Below are 20072 nucleotides of genomic sequence, written 5' to 3' on the forward strand. Positions count from 1 at the left end.
TGAACTATTTTTTGTGATCAGTAATTCAATCTTTATTAAATTAAGACTTTGTAAGTTCATTCCTGAATACTGCGTGTGAGCCATGCATGACAAGTATCTGACTCACTTTCATTGTTTCCTATTAAAAAAAAAATTAAGCAGCTTACCTTTTAAAGATTTTCTATTTATGGTTTTAGGCTTTTATTTTATTTTATTTTCTGAAGGTCCCTTTGGTATTTTCAATTTCTCATCATTTTCAATTAATTTAAAAGATTAAAGATTAAATGTAATCTATACAAAGTAGAAAATGTGAATATATTTTAATAAAAAAATAAAGGGAATGTAAAGAACAAAAATTAAAATTGTTTTATATATGATTGCAAAATTATTTTGTCCTAAAATATTCTAAATCAATTAAAATTAAAAGGCAAAAATGAACATTATGCTGAATGAAAATCAAATTATAAATGTTGGTTAAGTAGGGCTGACATTTTAAATTTGTAAAAAAATATTTAATTAAATCTTATTAAACAATTTTGTAATGATAAAATGTCACAATTCTATAGCACAATATCTATCATGTTGTCAGCATAAAGAAGCATCATGCTTTGCATATGTTATGTCTGTTCTGCTGATTCTCAACCAGGGATGACTTTGCACCCCAGGAGAGATTTGGCAATATCTGGAGATACTTTTGGTCGTCACAATTTGGGAAGAGAGAAGATGCTACTGGCATCTAGTGGGTAGAAGCCAGGGATGCGGCTAAATATCCTACAAGGCGCAGGAAAGCCCCCCCACAGCAGAGAATTATCGCATCCAAATGTAAATAGTTCAGAGATTGTGAAATCCTGGTCCAGCCATACACAACACATGCGTGTACACATACTGGTACACACATGCATACACACAAAAGAGCAACATGGCTCATTTAATCTTGTGAAATATTCCTCAGCTATGAGGTGCAATGGTTGCAAATCTTGTACTAATTTGTGAGTTTCTCTGGAACCATAGATTGGGGCACAAAGAAAAGCAAGAAAACATTAAGCATTGCTGGGAAACAATCCTTCGTTATGCAATAATCTATTGCGTTCATGCTGCCTCAGAGGAAAGATTTGACAGGCTAATTAATTTGTCTTGTCTCTTAAGAGCCTCTGCCACTGAAATATTCTTTGTACTCTAAAGCAGTGCCCATTCATCAGCAGTGGCACAGCCCACAAACTTTTTCAACAATTGAATGAAGTTACCTTTTGTGTGGAGGATATAGGGCAAGAAATGAAGAGTGTTTCCCTGGGGTCTTAACCATACTTGTCATAAGGATGTTTAGAATACACGTTGTGCTGTGCAAGTGTCAGATCCTGAGGGACAGAGGCACCCATGTGCTTTTTAATAAATTTGTTTGTGAATGACTGCATGAGGGACTGTGTTCTATGAACGGCCCAGCATGGAGGCTTCTTCCACTCTAAGAGTAAGTACTGAAATAAATACTTTAAAAATATATATTTGAAATTTGCAACTTTGGATTTTCATCTTGAAACCAGAAGCCATCTAGCTGGGAACCGAGTCAGGAATAAGTGGAGCATGTGGTAAGTAATATTGAAAGAATTCACTTTACATTTATACTTGAATATTGTAATAAAGGATAAGCGCTTCTGTATGTCTCAGAGTCTCCTGAGCAAAGGACAGCGTACTTGTAGATTAATCCCAGGCAAACTTGTTTATGCCTACAGTAAGAATAAGGGTGAAAAAGTTGGATGTGGGCAGGGACTTGGGGCTGCAGGAACACTTAAGCCTGAAGTTGTCTTTGCTTGATTCTCTCCAAGGGATAGCAAGTCAAAGAAACTTCGGTTTAAAGACTTTCGTTTTGCAGGATCTTATTTCCCTTTCTCACTCCAATTTCCCTGGTTCATTTTCTCTTAATTGGTCCTGATTGGAAGTCATCATAAATCAGAATAATTTCTCTTTCATGCACTTCAAATTTTAACTTACCAAAAAAAGTCTTTAGCTAGAAATGTACATAAAAAATGAATGTCAGTGGTTTCATCTTTAACAAGGAGAAAATGAAACTCAGACATTTTGGAGTCATAGTCAAACTATCTCAGTGTGATTATGAATTGATTTATACGGGGCCTTTAAGAAACTTCATGTTCTTTTGGAATATACTAAGTAGGAATCACTCTTTCACAAACCCAGAAATTATAGCCACCCATGAAGTTAAATGCTACATCTGTCTTAGTCTGGGTCTGTGCTAGGTTGATAATTTACTTCAGACTCAAAAAGACGATTTGACTCTGCTCTCTAGTTCTCAAAATGACTTATTCAATACTGAGTATTTAGATAAAGAATAAATATTTCTTCCCTCCTCCTGCTTTCCTCTTCTCATGCCCACCTTCCTTCCCTCCTTCTCTCCTTCCTTATTTCCATTTTTATTTTCTTGCATGTAGGAGTCAACAGCTTGCTAATACCAACAGTGGCTGAATGGAAATATCAATTTCCATGTGGATAGAAGTTGCACATGTTCCCTGAGCCCTAAGTTTGTAGATGAGAATAACCTGACACCTAGTCATTTCTAGTCGTTATTTGGGTAAAAAGGTCTAGCATGTTAAACATAGTTATACATTAGTATTTATGAACTTGCTGAATACCAACTACCTAGATTTTTGAGATTGATAAGAGGTAGGGTATGTGCAAATTACTTTGTTTGTTTTGACCTATTGCATCAGCTTCATCATTTAGAAGCGTCTGAGTGTGAACCTCAAGAGAAAACTTGAAAAGACATTTCAGTGAAGTAAATCCAAGCACTCAACTTAAATCATAAACTAGTCTATTTTTTGGAGTAAATTTTTCTTATCTTTAAAATCCACTGTATAAATGCTGTATAGATAAATCAGGAAGGCCAACCAGAGAGGCCAACAAAGGATTCATGTTAATAGAGTAGAACGTTCATCTTGGAGTTGCTTCTCCCTCTTTTCTTATAGTCCAATAGAGACATTTCCAAACAGGGCCTCTCTCATGCTGTCATCTCTGTTATAGCCATGAGGATGTCTGCTTTACATTAGGTTTACTCTGTGGTCATTTGACCTTGAACTTCAGCTTATCTGTTTATCAAGTGAACATGAGTGCTCAACTTGCTTTGCAATTGTGAGGGCCAGAAGTAAATAACAGGTATAACCGTATTATAACACTGAAGTTTTATACTGATATAAGGCAGTAGTACAAGGATAAACGTAAGTTTTTTTTTTTAACTTTAAAAGATGATTTTATTAAATAAAGTCATTGCATTTGGTCATTTTATTTCTACACAAAATAGCGTCATTAAATAACACATTTCTGATTTTAAATGATTGTCTCACTCTGCTCATACATTTCCAGTCAATACAAGCATAGAATATTTACCAAAAATATCTAGAGAGACTTGTTTCTTTCTGTGATCACAGTAAAGAGCATAAAAAAGAGAATTCCCTGTTACACCAGACCCGTTCTCTCTTCAAATCTTCAGACAAATTTTGTAAAGAGGTACTAGCTTTATAATAAGGCAAAGCAGCTTAGTGGTCATACAAACATACAAAATTCTCCTAATATTGGGATACAATTAGAAAATTAGTAATTACGTGTTTCAAAGAACAAATCTGAATAATGCATTTATTTATAATTTGGCAACAAGGATTCCATGTTATTCACTTAGTATACCATTTGTACTCACATCATAAGTAGTTTTAAAAAATGAAGAAAGAATAGTTTTTATGGAGGAATATAGGATAGTTTCTGAGGGTTTAAGCAGTTGGCAATGGCAAGGGACTCTATAAGAGGAGGGATAAAAAGAAGAAAGATTAGTTTTCTCACTTCATTTTTTGTTCTTAGGCTTTGTCTAGCATTTAACCATTCCTCCCACCTGGCAGGGCCAGTTTCACTCCATCCACTTAAGGAAAAAAGGAGATTTTAGGGTTTTTGGATAGAGGGAATGGCACATACATGAAACATGGAAACATTTTCTCCTATGGGATGCACAAAAGGCTGCCTGATCAGAAAACCACATCTGTCCCCTAAGCCTTCTAACACCTTTTAAAAAGAATTGCGAGGGCGAGCAATGGTGGTACAGGGGCAGAGTTCTCACCTGCCATGCCAGAGACTCAGGTTCAATTCCTGGTGCTTGCCCATGAAAAAAAAAAAAAAAAAAAAAGAAAGAAAGAAAAAAAAATTGTGGAATTTCTATGTATTCATGTCTCAAATAGGATTTCTGGTCTTACTGAACTAAAGGAACATAATTGGGTTCCTAAGATACTCTTCTGACTGTTTTGTATGCCTATTAGTCATGTACGGTAAGTCATATATAATAGAGACAGATGGAAAGGGTAGGAAAATGAGGAAGCAGGGGCAGAAGAAAAAAAGGAGAAGGGAAGCCTAGGAACATTTATTGGACACCTGCTATGTGTCACACCTATATCAGGCATTTTGCATGTTAGGAAGTTCAACCATATAGTCTTTTTGCCTACTCCAATGACTACTGACTATTTAAGATTAATTTATTGTTTAAAGATACAGTGACAATAACTTAAAAATATTTTCAGTCTCTGAGTCACATCTCTAAATAAGGGAATGCTCCCTACCTTGGCTAAATAGTCAAGGCTTAATCCTCTACTCTTAAACCAGAATATTATACTCTGCAGGTTAGCCCAACAGCTACACATCATAGGCTCTGACAGATTTCAAATGTTCTGATGAAGCTACTCACCAGGTTTTAAGAGCTTTTCTGGATTCCTTAGGAGCAGTAAGCTTAGTGATAAGCGATAGATGAATAAATCCTAGAGACCAATTAACAGGCTAGATGCCCCTTATCTAAACTGATTGTGACATTCAGACAAAAGTTTTCCTTGAGTGCCTGTCTAGAAGGTGTTTTGTGGAGGACACAGGTGCTTAAAATGAACATCTGTTTTATCGGTGAACAAATTGGCACTGCAAAACTGATTTTTTCCTGGGTTGATGAAATACTTGCTTGCTTTTTTTTTTTGAGTACTATTTTTGAGCTAAGTGTGATTGAAATCTCTAGCGAAACTTTCCTTTTTTTCACATTTTATACAGGCTCTTGCTTGATTCTCCTGGGTTGCTGGAGCTCATGGACCAAAGGGGAAAATCAGGGGAGGAAAAGTGGAATCAAGCTGAATTTAGCAGTCCAGAGGGTTTTTTTCATGGTGGGGTGCTTTGGTATGGTGTTCAAGATGAATTGTAATAAAAAATGTCTGATAATACCAACTCTCTGGATAAAAAGTCCTAAATCTCCCCATCTTGCATGAGGAGGAGCACTTTTTTAAAAAAAACATTAGAATTCTGAAACAGGCTGTTTTGACTTTCCATCTCTTATTTATTTTAGCTCCTCACCCCCCCCCCCCCCGCCCCACCCATTAACTAACATTTAGAATACAAGAAATGGAACAGGTTTAGGAGGGGTGAGTTAGGTAGGCAGGAAAGTGACTTATGTTTGGATAGATCAAAATTAAATTGCTTCAAGTGGAGATACCTAATGAATGGATTTAGAAATGGTTCTGGGGAACTCAGGAAAGAGGTATGGATTGGAGGTGGATATTTGGGCTGGTCTACTCATAGATGGTAGGCGACATTATGAAAGTGAATGAGATTTCCTGGAGGCAGTGTTGATAAGGTGAGAAATAGATTAAGTTAGAACTCTGGAGGGAACTCCAAACTCTTGTGAGATTGATGGCAAAAGAAAACCAGTACAAAGAAATGTGAGCAAATAGAATTACCCCAGGACACATGGTACCTGACTGGAAGCGAAATAAAAAACTCCTCGTGAACCAAGTCATGGTGATGAAATTTCAGCTATCTTTGTAAATGACCCTTTTAGACAGCTGGTTCAATTAACAGTGGTTGATGGCAAATCAAAGAGTCTTTCAGAATGCAAGATTGCATTGAAACTTGGAGGAGGATATAGAAATGACCATTGTATAGGAGAACGAGAGAGGCTAGAGCCAAATATGCTCAAAAAGAGGAGACAAATAAGTGTGTACGTGCATGTACATGCAAAGCTTGAGCTGAAGAATATTCTGTAAAATTTCTCTTTAAATTTAGCAGATATTTATGGAGCTAACTAATATTGTGTAAAAACATACACTCTAGAAACAAATTATTATATACTTGGTTCTTTGGGTACATGCATCATCTATCTAGCAAAAATGTTACTATGAAGTTTAAAATTAATACCTCCATCATACATCCTTATCAACAGTGTGTATGTAAAATTTCAAAAATTCAAAATCTGAGGATACATATCCTTGCTTGGCTTTGTTTATTCATTTTAAAAATTAGTCCATCAAATCTTAAGCATATAGGAGCAGGGAAAATTGTTTCCTCCTCTTGTTGGGTAGCAGGGGTACCAGAGCAACACAGAACCTGAGCATGGAGGTCTGAAATGTGGAGCTGCCTCTTATGGACCCATCAGAGATATGAAAGTTCAGCTCTTGGAGCAAAAGGACACCTTGACCTTTAGGCAACTGAATAGTCTGAACAAAAGCAGCCCAGACAAAGTTTTGAAGCCCCTGTACTTCAGAAGCCCCATGCCAAAAACTTAATTCTTCCCTGCAGTATCTCCTCCTCCTGTATTTTCTTCTCTTGTGAGAGCATCCCATTAAATATTCTCTAAATTGTGACTCATTAGTGGGTTGTACAATCAATTTATTGGGTTGTGACCAGCATTTAAAAACAAAATCAGAACAGGAAAATACCAGAGTGTATTGCACATAGTAAGGCTGAACATTGTGTCATGGAAACTTTAGTGCCAATTATATGTAGATGTGCGTGTAAGTGTGGTGTGTGTATGTGTATTGACTGTGTCTCAATGTAAAATATATGTTTTACTGTAGACCAGGGTAAAAAAATTTTGAAAGTCACTCTTCTCTGTCAGCCTGCTGTGAAGCCTAGGGTTCACACTAGACTTCTTCTTTTGATTAAATATATCTCCTTTCAGTCTCCCCACCACTGCTTCTGTTCAGGCCTCTATTGCTGTGAGATTTATTGCAGTAATCTCCTAACTGGTCTTTTTATCCAGTAATGCCTTTCTCATGCTCTGCTTTGCTTATCTGCTGCAATCATTTTTCTGATAGACTTGATGAGGCTCTCAGCCCACCTTTAGGCCCATCTCCATCCACTTCCCCCAAACACCTGTAACTTCAGCCATACTAAGAGAATTCTAGTGCCTGGGATACGCTTTCTTGTCTCTGTGCCTAATGCTTGTTCTCTCTGCCTGGAAGGCCTTTGCATTTTTCTTATATCTTGTTGCTCTGTATTTAATTCTTGCTCTTTCTCTAGGGCTCAAGGCCACTCCTTCTGATAAACCTCTGCTGACCCCTTCTGTCTGAGTTTCATGTTTCAATTTTGTGCTCCAAACATATCTTGTATATACCTCCTTATATTATGACAGCGTGTCTAAATTTGAGTCCACAACTTAGGACAATGGAAGGTATATTAATGAAGTCACACTTCAATTTATACGGACTCCATTCTCCCAAGGCAACTGACGCTTAATCTTGGTGTCAAATTCCCTGGATTTGAGGTGGTGTTCCTGGAGCCTTGCATGATATTAAGGCTTGTGCAAGGGTCAGGGTCTGGGGACGGGAGAGTACAGGCCACTGAGCATTTGTGGACTAAATGCATCTCAGAAAAACCTGCTCTTGAATTTAGTCCATTCCTGTGGGTATGACTCCATCTAAGTGGGACCTTTGGATGAGACTACTTAAGGTGTGTCCCACCTCAATCATGATGGATCTTAACCCTACCCCTGAAGGCCTTTATAAGATAATGAAATTCAGACAAAGAGAGAAAAAGCCAGGGAAGCAAGAAGCTGAAATCAACAAAACCTGGAAGAAAAGGGAGAGACTAGTAGTAGATGCTGCCATGTGCTTTGTCATTTGACAGAGGGACCAAGAATCGTCGGCAGCTCGTCCTCAGAAAGAAAACATCACCTTACTGATGCCTTGATTTGGCCATTTTCCCAGCCTCAAAACCGTGAGCGAATAAATCCCCATAGTTTAAGCCCAACCATTTTCTTACACAGCCTAGGAAACCAAGGTTCTACACATCGCCGCATCCTTCACATGGTCCCCCGCAGGCTTTTGCTGCTAGTGTGCTTCGCTACGTCAGAGAATGTTCCTGTTTCCTTGTAGCTTTAGGTAATTTATGATACAAGATCTCACTTCCCACTTTTTCCCTTCCACGTTTTATTCCAGGGTGTGAAATTTACTTTAAAAATAATAACCCACCACATAATTAACATATCTTCCTATAGTCCATGATTTACTTGACTGTTCCTTAAGGGAGAGATTGTAACTTCATATTTGTAGTGCCCAACCCATAGTGCCTATTTAATAAATGAATCTGGTCAACAGTGTTTCTGAAGGAGGGAATAAGGGACAGAGGTTCTCAACGGTCTCAGTAAATGTTGGCCAGTATTACTAAAAATATTTATTTGCATTACCTACTTTGCTATTAAGCTAGGCCTTTTCCATTTTCCAACCAGGAAATTATAATCCTTTCTCTGAGGTATTTTACCTGATAAGACATTAGCTGTCATAGCGCAGTGTATCTTTTCAGTTACAACACTGATGTCACACTTTCAGGCCTGATTAAGAACCGCTGGTCCAGGATGTGCTACCCAATGATAGTCATCAACTTTTGAAACTATAAAGGACAAGCTCGGGGGTACAGGGGTAGTTAAGTGGTAGAGTACTCACCTGCCATGCGGAGACCCGGGTTTGATTCCCGGCCCACGTGCTTCCCCCCAAAACAAACAAGCAAACAAAAGAGAGAAAAAACAAACAAAAATTCAACAAATGGTGCTGCAATACAGGATACTCACCTGGAAAAAGAATGAAATGTGATTCCCACTATACAGCATACAAAAAATATACTATAATACTAATGTCGTCATTTACTTTTTATTTTAAAGTCATGCTTTTCCTTATATTCTGAATATATGGAAAAAATGACATTATAGGACAACTTTCATCTTTCGGAGTGATATTTATTTATAATATTTATAATATCATAAATATAATAAATTTTATTGCATTTATTTATATTATTTTTATTTAATTTTTATAGTAAATATAATAGAAAACCTTATGAAACAAACCTTAGGCCTCTTGGCCGAAGGAAACTACTTTGATATTTGACCCCCCCCCCCGGCTTTTTTAGTTTGAATTTTTTTAAAATGCAATTTTACTGAGATATAGTCACATCACATATAATCAGCCAAAGTGTATAACCAGTGGTTCACAATATCATCGTATAGCCATGTATTTATCATCACAAATCAGTGTTTTAACATTCTCATTACTCAAAAATAATAATAATAATGAAAAAAAGTACACTCAAAGAATCCTAAAACCTTCAGATGGTTCGTCCAGATAAGTGCTAAAACCCAGAGATGCCAGTCTCTCAAGAACTGTTGACTCCCCTTTTCAACATGAGAAAGTTAAAATTGGCATAGGCCAAATATCCCTCAAGATTAGGGGAAGGATCAAAGGAGAAGAAGGCATTATAACAGAGAAGTTAAGATTTAACAAATAAATATGACTACTGAATCATTACATTGATATTTCTTTGAAGTCTCCAGTGTCTTGGAGCTAAAAGAAAAAACCTGAAACTGTGGAACTGTAGCCTAAACCAAACTTTGAAATCTGTTCTATATCTACTTGTTATATGTATTTAAAAATTTATTGCTTTTTTGTATCTATGTTCTCACAATAACAAATATTTTTTTAAAAAGAACACCCAAAATATCCCACATCCCTTATCCCCCCTGTCATTTATTTATTTCCGTCCTTATTTTTCTACTCATCTGTCCATATACTGGATAAAGGGAGTGTCAGCCACAAGGTTTTCACAACCACATGGTCATACTGTAAAGGCTATATACTTATAAAATCATCTTTAAGAGTGATCAGCAGATCACTCTCATTTACAGTTCAGCAGATCTGTCAATGGCTATTCTAATCCACTAAAAACTAAAAAGGGATACCTATATAATGCATAAGAATAATCTCCAGAATGACTGCTTAACTCTACTTGAAACTTCTGAGCCATTGAAACATTATTTTGTTTCATTTCTCTTCCCCCTTTTGGTCAAGAAAGCTTTCTCAATCCCAGTGGTGTTTGACTTTTAATTCACATTGCTATATGGAAAACGTCCTGAGGAGTTATTGATTTTGAGAATAAAAGCTCCGCTGAAAATGCAAGCTCTACAAGGACAAGATACTGCCATAACCCAATTTGTATTTAGCTTATTGCTTTTGGCAAAGAACTATGACTTTATTAGAAATATTATATAGAACCACACCTAGCCTAGGCCCTGTAGCATATTTTGAAAAGGAAGGAAACCTAATTCATGAGAGTTCCCTATCTGACTTTACACGATTAAATGCTTACTGAGATATGGGCTAAGACTACCTGCTTTCATTCTAGAAATTATAGGGTTTGGAAGTTATTGAAGTGAGAAATAGTGAGGTTCTGCTCTATTTAACACAAGTTTTCCCTACTACAGCTTAAAAGCCATTAGTTCTTGTTCTGTCTTCTTGCTTAATGAGAATAATTGATTCCTGTCTTCCTTTTACATGATCCATTTATGTATTTTTGTCCATTAAGCTTTCCCTTTGAAAGTGATGTTTTCAAGAAATGCCATATAGATGATTCTTGAGTAGATGGTTCTGTTATATGAGGAGGTGAGTGCCCTTTTATCTGGGTCATTAAACCAATTGGTAAAATTGGAATTAGGCAAACAGATCCTTTTTATTGCTAACTTTAATATGCCTATCAGAAGGGATGAAATGCTTTGCTTAATGCTTGTCAACTACTTCTATTTCCACTAGTTACCTGAGTTGGTTCTTGATGGAATTTTACAACAGAAAGTATTATTTGAAGCCATCTAGCCCAACGTCATTGTTTTACAATTGATCTAGGTTAGGTTCTCTTCAACCAGGGTGTTTTTTTCACATACAAAGGTTTTTCTCCTTATTCTTTATATGGCCAGCACCTTCTCATCTTTGGTGTGTTAGCTGAAAGCCCATACATTAAAGGTTACCTCTTTAAAGAGGCCATCTCCGATTCTCCTATCTGGGAAGGCTCTTTTCTTTACCCTGTCTTATACCTTGACTTTCTTCCCAGCACTTATTGTGTGCCTTGTGATATATTGCTTACTTGCTTATTTATTGTTTCCTTTTCTGCTGCACTGGAGGATTCACGAAGGCAGGTCAGTGATGTTGTACTCACCAGTGTGACCCCTGTACCCAGCAAGGTGCCTGGTGTGGGCATTTGATCTATGAGCTGGGACCAGAACTTATCTTCTCCTTTTTCTTCTTTAGTTGTTTATAAACCATGCATGCCTGTTATAAATTAGCAACATTGTTCATCTAAAATTCCTGGCCATGTGACTGCCATTAGTTTTTTGCAAATAGTGTTGCAGCAGCAGTACAGACAACACTCCTTATAGTGTGTTATGTGGAAGGGACTAATACAATCCTACAGAAATCATTATCTATAGCACCTGGAGAGTTTACAGTGTCACTTTAAGCTATAGTCTATCTGTTTGGCTGTAGAAGAGTTGTGAAAATGGTTCTGAATCATTTTAAATGTGGTCCATCTACATGGTAGTTCGGTTGGTGTGGTTACTTTTTCTGGAAATATGCCAATTGCGCCTTCATGTAGATTTGTCACCTCCCTCCACCCACTCGCCATATGGATTCCTCTTCCTGTTCTAAGTCAGGATTCATTGCTTGCCTCCATCAGAAAGCTTCCCCTAATCAGCTCTGTCTACTCTTCTTAAGCACACTGTTTGTCAAACTGCTCCTGATTCACCTTTATAAATCACTGTGCTTTATTCCCATATTTCTACGAGTTGCATATTTGTCACAAAGGGTACCTTAATAGCAGGTCAGCAAATTTTTAATATGGATTACAAGGACTCAAAGGCATATGGAACCAGATAATGAATGTCCAGTAAATATTTTATTCACTTAAATAAGTGGGGCAGACCACCCCATTCCAGACAAGAATTTTCACAAGGGCAAGTTAAAAAAATGGGAGGGGGGTGTAGTTTGTTGGCAGTTTGTTCCTGTGAAATAAAAATGAAACAGAGTTGTCTTCTTTTCTTGCGGCTGATTTCCTTTCACAGGTTTCTTCACTAACTGGCTAGTGGCCAACTTTGTCAGAGCAGAAACATCAGACAGCTAGAGAAAAGGGTCTCAGTTGATAAATATTTTATTTACAAGGTATTGAGAGGTTTAAAGAAATGGAAGGGAGTTTGCGTAATGGGAGTTGTGTTTAATATAGTGAGGAAGATAACCAATAACCAGGTCTGTTTTTCTTTCCAATGGCCAGTGGGTCCCTAACTGTATCAGTTTTGTTGCTGCACAGATTGCACTGGACTGAGCTGACAACTAAGCAAAGCTGGAGAGGACTATAGGATGTTCACAGTTCCACAACAGAAATACAGCTGAAGGGAATAGTCTTAGATTTTCTTTTCTTCTTTTCTATAACCTGTGATAAATATTGTATGTCTCAGCAGCATAGAGAAAAATGATTGATCCTTTCTCAGTAATATAGATATGTTGTTGTATATGTTATATTCAGAATGAATGATTGAGAGAGAGAGTATGGGGGAGGGGAGGCAAAGAGAGATGCAAGCCGGCTGTGTATGGAATTGCCAATAGGAATCTATTAAAGGAATTTCAGGAGTTCTAGAATAGATGGTGAATTTTATCTCTGCTTTAATCATTTGTTAGTTTTCTGTCATCAAAATTTTGTTTTTCTTTTTAAATTTAACTCCTCACCCCATAGAATTCCAAAGAAATAGGCATGATTGGGGTGGGGGTGAGGGACAATTGATTGAATCAAATGCTTAGGAAAATCATGTACTGCATTTTATGTGTGCTGTGAATCTTATGTACAAAGATAATCCTACTGATCCAGGACTGCATTTTAAGAGCATTGCCATCTAAATTATTTCAATAGGAATAGTGCAGACCGTGCTTTCTCAGCTGTGAAGTATCTGCCTTTTATTTTAATCTCGCCTTACAATAGGCTGCTTTACCTACTGAAATTTTTCTCTGCTGAACTTACTATGTCAGAGGACATTTAACCAGGTAATTTTACAAGATATGTGCTTTGTTGGAAACTTGGTCTCAAGACTAACAGGTGAACAAAAGAGTCTGACTAGGCTTGCATTTGCAATTCCAAATTCCTCATGGATTACTTACCTATATTAGTCTCCTCAAACTGTTGGAGAGAGTGGGAGTGTGGGTGGAAGATATTTGCTGCAATTTTAGAAAGATATGCTCTCCTTTGATGATGTTCATGATTGCTGAAATGTTAATAATTAATATATTGGAGCATGTTTATCCAGCAGCAGAGATGAATTTATGTGTTTGCACCAAAATGGGTTACGATTTCTTGTCCTCCTCAACTCCCCATAGTTTGAACATAGTTCGGTGCTTTGTTATATTGGGTTTTGTGTTGTTCATTATTGTATGTGTTTATCTTTTCTTCCCATCTAAGTTGTGTAGCCTGAAAAAGAAGAGATCAGGTAAAATCATGAAACATTTGAGGAGGATAGAGGGAACTCTCGTTTCTTCATTCATTCAGCATCATTCAACAATTATTTATTGCATACTTATCACATGCCAGGCATTAGTGCTAGAACTTTGGGATATACAAGCATCAATTAGTTATCAATTAGTCATGGTTTTAGAAAGGTTAAAGTCTGGTAATGAGAAAGCACATTTTCTTCAAAAACACAATTTTTAATGGCTTATACTGTATGAAAATATTTGAAACTGGGACACAAAAGAAGAATTTATATTTTAGGGAAAAATATCAATGAGCCAGTGTAACTGAGAAACCAGGATTGAAGGGATGATTTTGATTACTGAATCATTATATAGATATTCCTTTTTGCTTTCTAGTATATTGGAGTAGAAGAGGGAAATTCCTGAAATCTCTAAATTGTAATCCAGCTGCCTTGATCTCTGATTATGATTGTATATCACTTATTTTCTGCCCCATGTGATTGTAGAAATCTTGAGACTAACCTTCATTTGTACCCCGTTATTTAGTTTTTCAACTTTAGAGTCTTGTAATTACTAAAGACAGCCCCTAATGTTTATTAATGAAGGGTCTTGAGTCAGCCCAGAACTAACTCACTCCAAGTCCAAAGTAATCTTGATAACCAAGATTGGCTCTAACCAAGTAGGCTACTCGCATGCACAGTAGCTTAGACTTTAACCTACAAGTCACCTATACCTCATTCCATCATTTTCTTAGATACATTCTGTGATTAAGCATGTAATCAATCTGGGCATGCTCAATAATCAGATCACCTTTAATTACATCATCTGGGGCCACCGTGCTCATTATTCTAAGCCCTGCCCATCTTTCCTCTAATAAAGCTATCAGAACTATTATAGTTTGGGGAGACAGATTTTGGGCCGATAGGCCATCTGCTCTCCTACTATGTGCCTAGTAATAAACACTTTCTCTCTTTGAAACTCTAGTGTCTCAGGAATTGGTTATTGAGTGTGTCTGGCAAAAGAATCCATGGCCTTTGTCCAGTAACATCAGGAGGTCTTGAGCCAAGTAAGGGCTGGAATACTGCAGGATAAAGATGAAGAAAGTTGAGTATTCTTGTAGGTAGGAGATTGGGGATTTTCAGAGAGATTCTGAAAACAGAGAGACAAGAAGCCCTTGAAGGAAATAGTGCTTAAAAAAATAGTAACACAAAATCCTTCTGCCACCACAAACCTTTAGTAAGTGTGTTTGTTTTGTGAAAATTAAGGAAAGGGGATACATTCCATATCTGTGGTACATAGTTTGGAGAAAGGACAGCATTGTTAAATGACGAAATATTCCATCCGTGCACTGAAGTCATGGAGCCAAAGAAGAAGAGTTAGAAAAATTTATAAGCAATCTGAAGATCCCCAATGAAGGATTTAGGGTTTCCCCTGTGAAGACTAAATTGGGTTATATGTCATTGATGCTTGCATTTGGATTTTTTTTTTTTTTCTGATTAGTTGTGAGGCTGAACTTTTTTTTATGTGGTATTTTATTTTGGGTTGTATTTTTTTCTTCTGTGAACTGTCTACCCAGATTTTGTGCCACTGACATTTACCACCTAACATAAAAATATTTTACCTGGGTTTTAAATGCAAGGAACAAAGCAAACCTTTCATGCCTAGATCGGAATAGCTTTATAATGGTAAATAGTATTCAGTTATCAACACTAATCTATATGACCTTCCTTGAGGACTAGGGTGAAGGAATGCTAGTAATGCTATGGGTCTCCCACAGCTATTTGTTGAACATGTAAAAGGACCACTTTCATTCTGCTGAATGCCACTGATAGAGAAAGGCTGGGAATATCCCACATACATTCCAATAGCAACAAGAAGTCCCTTCTCTACCAGCATCCTCCAGTAGTATATTTCAGTTCCAGATTGATCATGAGAGCTCAGTGATAAATGGACATTTTTTCAGCAGGCTGAAGTTTAATGTGCATTTTTCTGAAGAGCAGGAATGGAGGAAGAAGTACTGCCGGTATCATGAGAACTGTCCAGAACCATGTCTAATGGCTTCCTAAAGTTAGGGCAGTCTGCATTGTGGAGATCACTGGATGGTACCCAGTAAACCCAATTTTGGAGCTAAACATACTGTTTCCATACTAATAAAATGCTCAGTCTTTAGTGAAGCACACTTTAGAAAAAAAAAGAAATCCAAAGGTGACTTTGTTTTGCTTTCAATTTGAACACTATCAGCATATTATCCATGGGAAAAAAAGAGTCAATCTCAAAAGAGCTTATCATCATAATAGCAATATTTTAAAAGTGATAAGCTTCAAAAGCAGGATGGGCTTTCATATGTTTTCCTGCTGGGATAGATAGTGTCCCGCAGGATCTTCCTTTGGGATTCCTTGTCAGAGGATGAAAAGAACAAGGTTTATGTAGGCAGTGCCAGCTCCTATTCCCTTCAAAAAGACAAAGACAAACAAATAATAATAAACAAAGTTACCTCTTCCAGTAGTTCACTCCGTGAATATAGTAAAATATCAGTTGGTGTGCACTATTCATTGATTTGGGTGAAAAGATAATAGATTTATTTTAAAAGTGCATTTAAATAAAAAGTGCACAAATTTAGCTAAGACTCTGCCTAAGCGGGAGGAGGCTGAAAGAGGAAAATATTGAGATCAAAGTCCCTTTGGCTCCAGATCTTTGCTAAATTGATTATGACATTAATCAGATCCCCAAGCTGGAGAACAGGAAACCTGGGGACAAGTTTATTAGGTTTACTTAGATAAACCTAGGTCTTAGAATTGCCTGACATTGCTCATAGCCATAACTTATTTTAAGAAGCAGGATAGAAGTGGACAAGCTGATTCAAATTGTTTTATGTGGTATTTTATTTTGGGAATAAATGCCACATATTTAGGGAAGCCTTGATCTTTCCCCTTCTACTCCCTGAGATTGTGAGATCTGGATGAATCTCCTCTTTTCTAGACGGAAGCATATTTAAAAGTGTCAAGTGCACCTTAAAACAATAAAATGGACTTCTATGCCAACTTATCCTGAAAGAAACTGTGGCCCGGATCCAGAGTTCATGGGTAGCCCTGATATATATATGTGGCTATGGGAAGGATGCAGGAGTTTTGGCACCCTACAGCTCTTGTGCAGATTGTAATCTGGAATTTTCTTCATAAGGGTATTCTAATTCTGAATATCTTCTCTGTATTGGTTAGACTGATTTACAAATGACGAAACGCCAACTCAAACTGGCTCAGTAGAAAAAAAAATAATTTATTACCTTGGGAAACTGCAAAGTAACAAGGGGAACTAACCTCAGACATACCTTGGCCCAAGGGATAAAATGATGCAACCAAGACCAAGTCTCCCTTTATCTCTTCATTCTGGTGCCTTTATTGGCTTCATTCACAACTCAGTTTGAAGGCCCACTTTCTAACTGGTTTAGACACAACTTTGGGCCTAACTCTCATCAGCCCAGATATGGGCTCAGCTCCAAATGATCATTCTGGCCAGGAGAATGGAATTCTTTTCTTGTGCAGTCCACAGTAGGTGAGTGGGGAGGGTGGTTAAGGAGAGGAAATGGATGAGGCACTAATACCATGAAGGGGAAGTGGGTGCTGCATGGCCAAAAGATCACAAAATTACACAGTTCTGCAGCTTATTGAAGGAAAAATAAGAGAATCCTCTTCTTGTGACACACTTTTCCTGAGGGAGTACATTCACTTCAAATACGGTCACATGTGGATAGATATTGTTCGCATCTTTCTCCACCTGAGATTTATCTCCTATATCTAGACTATAATTCAACTCCTCCTGGCATTAAGCTCATTACATCTGATATTGAACTCATTATCTAGAGCTGTTCCATCTCTTGCATTCCCTATATTGTTTTACCATATCAGCCTCAACCCAATCACCCAAACCATAAACCTAGGAGTCATGTTTGAGATCTGCTTCCCTTACCCACCACCAGATTTCAGTGACTCTTGCTGCTTTCTTTTTATCCTCATCCACCCTCTGTGTGCTCCCATTCATTCATTTATTAATTGAAATACTTTATATACCTACATCTGAAACCCACTATGTGTCAGGTCTGTTTTACATGTTGGGAGTACAAGAAAGAATAAAACAGAGGTCCTGCTCTCCTAAAGACTACAGTTTCATGAGGAATGAGAGACAAGATATGAATGAATGAATAAATAAATATACAAATAAAACTGATAAGAAGTACAAGGAAAGCTGGGAGTGGACAATGACTAATTTCTGTAAGATTGTTATGGAAGTGTTCTTTAATAAAGTGATATTTGATCAAAGACTCCAAAGAGGTGTAAGAGCTACTGATGTGGGTATCCTAGTAAAGTCAGACTAAGTAGGTGAAACAGCAGGAAGTATAGAGGTTAGAGTGAGGCAGGTTAGATATGGAAGGAGGGAGGGGGAAGTGACCCTAAGACCCATAACAAAAAGTCCCTTTTGGCCTGCACACATCTAGTCCCCACACACCTAGTCCTTACTGAGGTGAAAACAATTCCTTATTAACATAGCCAGAGGAGGAAGGGCCCATCCAAGTCCTTATAATGCTAGGATCCTGAACTCAGAGAGCTTCTCCTCCTTTGGAGAACGCCCACACTCATCTACCTTCAGGCATGTATTTTCACTACAGATTACAGTTTTGAGCTGTACATACTGGCTAGTCTTTGGATTCTTTGGCTGTGGACACTAACTAGTCCTTGAGTTCTTTTCTGCAGTTGAGATAAGAACTTTCATGGCTCCTGGTCAAGGTCACGCCTTCTCCAAGAAGTCCTGGATTCGTATGGCATGCAGTAGAGAATTCCTGGGGCTCTCTGGCATCCAGCAGAGAACTCTTAGGGTCCTCTGGCATCCAGCAGAGAATTCCTGGAGCTCTGTGGCATCCAGCCTAGAACTGCCAGGGCTCTTCACATCAAACTTACTAAACTATTTGGCTGTACATACTGACTAGTGCTTGATTTCCTTCCTGTGACTAAGTCAAGAACCTGCATGGTGCCAGCCCTTGGTTGAGGTCTTGATTTCTCTGAGAACTCCTGGGGCTGACATCAAGAGTATGTGCAAAAAACAGCAGGGTCCCTTGTAGCTGTAGATGAGGAAGCAAGGGCATAATCATAGAAGATGCAGAAAGAGGACTGGGGGTAAATTGGGTTCAAATCAGGGGAAGGCATTGCAAGGATTTTGGTTTAAGGAATGAAATGAGAACCTGTTGGAGGTTTTCCAGCAGAGGAATGTGTTAATATGACCAAAGCTTTAAAAGAAGCATTCTGAAAACTGTAAGAAAGCAGGTTATAGCTTTAGAAGGAAGTACTGTAATAAAGGGATCCCCAAATATATTGAGTCAAACAAGATAAAGGTTTATTTCTCTCTCACAGGAAAATCTGAGTTCCAGGTTGGTGGAAAATTCTCCTCCATCCAATCATTCAGGGACTCAACTTTTTCCCATCTTGTTTCTTTGTCAAGTTTGCAGTTTGTTCTCATCTGCATTGTCAAAGCCACGTGTAGTCCTGTGGGAAGGAGAAAAAGAGGATGAAGTTGGTAAGCCAGTTTTTCAAAGGCTCTCTCTCAGTAATGGTTCATCTTCCATTGCCAAGAACTGTGTCAAATGAGGGTTGGGGAAGGGTGTGGGGGGGACTAGAAAATGTAGTAAAACTGTCTGGTCATATGCCAGACTCCAATTCTATTACTGGGAGAGAAGGGAGAATAGATTATGTTGGGCAGATAGTTATCTCTGCCACAGTCTGGCTCTTTGGCCAGCAAACATCTATGTATATTTCTTCCCACAAAGAAAACACACTCACTCCTTCCTCACAAAGACAACCAAAAGTCCCAACTAGTGTTTGCATCTAAATCAAACCCCAGAATCCCTAGGTGATGAGGACTATTCTTTATCAGGTATGAATGTACTCCTGGGATCTAAAAATTAAAATACAAGTTGTTTATATACTCACAATGCAACAAACACAAATAATCATGTAGGTGCTGATGGATAACCACAATAAGAATCCCCAATTGGAAACAGAGCAGAGTCATTGGTCATGAAATGATGAAATCCTGCTGTACAGAGATTGCTAAAATGCCCCATCCTGGCAATGGAGGAAATTCTTTGATTAGACCCTTGTTCTGCTTTCTGGGAGGTATTCCCTGTTCATTTCCTCCACAAAAATGCCTGAAGTGTCCTCCTTGGAGGCTGTGTGACATTTGCAGTCTGCTTGAATGTGTAAGTTTGGGGTGCCTACATTAGTTTTCAAGTTCAAACTGTCAGTCTTTTTGTAGGCCAGGCTTCAGTTTCTTCAGAAATATAATTATCAATTCTCTCTAACATGGCGTAAGTTTCTGCTGTATTTGCTCCTGGTCACTTTTGGCCGTAGCCATACCCAAGACTTTTTTTTAGTATAGTGTTTTCCCTTGTTTTATTTCTTAGCTACTGTATTAGTTAGGGTTCTCTAGAGAAACAGAATCAACAGGGAACACTTGCAAATATAAAATTTATAAAAG

This window comes from Tamandua tetradactyla, chromosome 7 (assembly GCF_023851605.1).
Source record: "Tamandua tetradactyla isolate mTamTet1 chromosome 7, mTamTet1.pri, whole genome shotgun sequence".
NCBI classification, from domain to species: domain Eukaryota; kingdom Metazoa; phylum Chordata; class Mammalia; order Pilosa; family Myrmecophagidae; genus Tamandua; species Tamandua tetradactyla.